The sequence below is a fragment of the Pteropus alecto genome, unplaced genomic scaffold, assembly GCF_000325575.1.
Source record: "Pteropus alecto unplaced genomic scaffold, ASM32557v1 scaffold5, whole genome shotgun sequence".
Taxonomy (NCBI): Eukaryota; Metazoa; Chordata; class Mammalia; order Chiroptera; family Pteropodidae; genus Pteropus; species Pteropus alecto.
Window position 1 is genome coordinate 11066002 of NW_006441953.1, and position 4514 is coordinate 11070515.

Genomic DNA, 4514 nt, shown 5'->3' on the forward strand with positions numbered 1-4514 from the left:
AAATTGGGCTTTGTTACCACATCCAAATAAGTATCCTAATTTATAAAACCCAAATACATAAAAATTTTATATGAGGCTCTTGAATAGTGTTGGTAGCTCTTGCTCAACTATTTATTACCAGTATGAATCTGACCAAATTATTTAAAGCCTCTTATCCCCAAATGCTCTTTCCTTCTAAAAAATGTGGGTTACTTTGGGGATTAACATAGTTAATTCATGTAAGTGCTCACCTTGGTACTTGCCACAAAGTTAGCCTCAAAAATAGTATATAGTATTATATACTATAATAATAATAATAATAGTATTATTATTAGAGCACTACGTTAACCCATTCAGTTACATAGATGGATTTGGGGCAAATAACTATTTCAAGAGTTTCTTTGGAAGTCATGTCACTAAACTAGTTAACTAGTTGTTTGTTGTCAGTATACTTCAGTGAAATCTTTTAGGGCTTGTATCACCATTTGTTATCACCCACTCACAAATTTTCTAGGTTAAATTTTTCCACGATATGGAACTTTATGACCTTTATTACTTTTTGGCTATAGGTAGGATTGAATTCAGGGTTGTTTTTTAAGTAAAAACTTTAACTTTATCCACAGAGATGTCTTGCTTCATTTTCATTAAGAGGACTAAACTTCTATTGAGGCCCATGTCTTGGAGGCTCTATGATTTTTGTTCAGTTTGTCAACTCTATCTCCAGCTTGATGTCTATGCACCTTGAACTGATGTCTAAAATATCTGCATGCTGGTAACATTTTAAAGATTATTTCCTTTAAACTATGCCCACCTAAACATTCTCAATAGCTTTGCTATAAGAAGTTATAGTTGATACTCTTCTTTGAGCATTACCTATAGGATACAGGGTTCCTCAATTACACTGGATCAGCTTTTCTGAAAATGTGGTTCAGTAAACTAAAAATGTTGTACAAAAAAAAAAAAAAAATGGTTATGGTTTCCTGATCAAATAACTCTAGGATATGTTAAAGTAAACAAGATTTAATAGGTTTCTTTCCTGCAGGACTCCTGTGAAGATTTTAATATGATAATGTATGCCATGAATATCCAGGAGAATATCGATTGATGCATTTTTAGAACTTACTTGATCGTGAAGCTCTTGTTCGCATAAAGCAGTATATAGAACAACTAAGAAACCTTAGTTTGGAAATGCTAATTTTATGATTGGCTTAAGCAGGGTCATTGGAGAACTGCATGGATTCTCTGCATAACCGTCCCATCTGATTAAACCATTAATTGAGTACTTTCTTGGATCTATCTCTTGCTCCTTAAACCTCTTTGGACATTATTCATTAAAATAATGACCATTCCCAGGGCCTATCCTCAATCTGGCTTTCTCTCTTTTTCATTGAACATTGCCACCGAGGTCTCTATTGAACTAATAGCTAAGAACTTTAATTTCTTCAAGACTTTGTCTTGCCTATAAAGCAAATCCATTTGCTCCGAATTTATCATGATACTAATGTGACTTGTTGATGACCTGCCTGGTAATGTTATTAACTGAATCCATTTTTTTCTTGTGAGCTATTATGAGTAATAAAAATAGTTTTAATGCTCAGATATGCCACAAGAAACCTGTAAGCTGGAATTCAAAATGCATAGCTAGACCCCTAGAAATTATAACTAAGCTACCTAAGCTACAAATTTTGTCAACTGTAAGAATAAATTTGAATCAGGATCCTGTTGACTGTATTATCGATATAATATGCAAGAAGATATATTAGGGAATGGATGGTGCTTTGCAGACTTGGATCTTGTTATTGTTGTATATTGTTTAATAGGAAGATAACAGTCTTATATAGGCCTATACCTAGGACATGCTTTGCTCATTGAAATATTTCTATCAATAACACACAGAGATGAAAGCTGCTGTATAAATCTGTTAGCTGGGCAAAGTTTTGGCCATGGATGCAAGAATCCATTTCAATAGCCTAGTTCTAGTCACTATTTATGCTAATAACACTGCAGCCCCAAGGGGACGTTGCCTGATATAATAATTATAGTGAGGTAGGCCTATCCATCTGATAGCTATACTTTTGAATACCAGCTATACTTTTATAAGGTGTGTGGTCTTGGGCAAGTTATTTAAACCTGTAAACCTTTGAGTATCCTTGACTATTAAATGAGACTAATGTTAGGATCTAATTCATAGAGTTGCTGTGAGGATTAAGGGAGATAGTTTATTCACTGAGCTTGCATGTGAGCAGTTAAAAATATGACCTTCATATTAATAAATATGGATAGTATTTAATAAATATAACCACCCATGCACACATGCATGCAGGCGCTCCTATAAAAATAAAAGACTCAAGCCTTGTTGATGTAGTGGCCTATTCTTTTCATAATATGTGTCTACTAAATGATACACTTGGCCATACGTTCTCATCTACTGTTCTTAGTCATGTTAGATGTAGTTTGTAAAGCACTTTGAGGTTCAGCTTTGAAGAAGGTAAGACAGTTCATACATCTGAGGTAAATGCTGGCTGTCTGTCTTGAACCTTGCTGAAGGCTGTAGAGTGTATGAGAAAAGTTTGAGGTAGGCATTTGGTCTATTGAGAGAAAGAAACATAAACCAAAAAACGGCTGAGGAGGGGTGTTAAAATCTGCTGGCTGAGAAGTATTTGCAGGATCTCAGGAGCAGAATAAGAGTTCAGACTCCAGCAGTGTTGGGTGGCAGTGGGGGTGGAATTGAGACAGAGATGGAGAGAACTAGGAGAGAAAGGGACAGAAAATTAAAGCTGCACACCAATTAAGGGGCTACCCTTCCTCTCTATCTCCTTTACCCATTGATCTGACCCTTCTACCTGATGCAGCACCTGGTGAATGAGGGAAGTGGTAAGAAAGTGAGAGAAGTAAAGTTCAACTCTCTGATCCCATTCATCACCCCAAGGAAAACTTCCAGACCTGAAGGAGGCTTATGGGAAGACAGTACATTTTATATTGAATGAAATATACTGGAGTCGGTCTTTTTTGCTAAAGCAAACTGGACATTTTTGTCATATAATTTAGATTGTTCTTGTCATTGACAGAGATTAGAAAATCTAAGGGGCCCTCCCTCTCTTTCATTGAAGGGCAGGGAAGAGTAAGTTCAAAAGCACAGTTTGGAAGGAGCAATGGAAGAAAGACTGAAGTTCTTTATATTTAATTGTTCTCTATTGAATTCAGCTGGTTCAATAAACATTTACCCATCTCATGACTGTATAAATGTTTTGCTTTCTATTTGTAAGTGCACGCTGCAATTTATGAAGATAATCTAATCCATTAAATTGGTGTCATTTTAAAAATTATTATTGCTTTAGCAAAAATTGTTCCTACCCAGGATATAAAGACAAGTGACTGATTCCATTGCTATTTTATTTTGTTATTTTTCTGGAAATGAATGAAAAATGAAAAAACTCCTTTTTGGTGGCCTAGTAACTGAAATGAAAAAGCCAAGCATTCACGGCTGAATGAATGCAAGAGCAGCAGTTCCTTTACAAGGAAGAGAAAGAAAAGCTCAATCAGGCATGACTGCCAGTCTCCTTAATATGCCTGCAAAATGTAAAAGGAGATACCATGTATTCTGATCGCTAAACCAGACTGAAATCGAAGTAATGTGGGTATGAGAGTTTCCACAGGAAAAAATATAAAACCATTACACAGGATGCTACAGATGCCATGTGGAGTACAGGAAATACAAACTTGAGAGTTGGGTCTTTGAAGGTCTTTGCACCTGCTGCTCAACATTACTTAGATGGTATGTCATATTTCACACATAGAAAATGATCAAATGGAAGAGAGATATCTTTTCTAAAAATATGTTTTAAAAAACCAAGAACATTACCTTTTCTGACAGAGAAACAGGATATATGGAACTTTGTTTCAGACATTAGTGGCATAGAATTTACTAGTAACTGGTGTATATAATCTGTGCATGAAGTCAATAATGAATGAACTTTTAAATCACGTACCCATTTCTGGCACTCTTAGATATAGAGAGATTAACTTGATTAACTTCTTCATTCTCAAAAATCTACCAAAACTTTTTTATAAAGTCTTATTTTTGGTTCCCCTTCCTTTAATGTATTTTTAATTTGTTGATATAACACAAAAGAGATTACCTCACAGTTAAAAAGTTAAATTTTTCTTAACACTAGAATTTTACCGTAGAAACTGGAATGATGAATTGACTTTATTGTCCATTTTATTTCCCTAAACATGGAGGTATCAAATTATAAATACCGAATAATTTTTATAAATCCCTCAGAAAGCTGATGAATTAGTCATATCTATTACTTGTAAATTATAGTCTACAAACGCATATACCCTGAAATTTCTGCAGATTAGACTGTAGAATCTTATAGATAGGTAAAATAGAATAGTGATTAAAAGAATAGTCCCTGGCATTTTATATATGTATTTTATACACACACACACACACACACACACACACACACACACACACACATATGTATGTATATATATATAAAATATATGTGTATATATAATATATATTA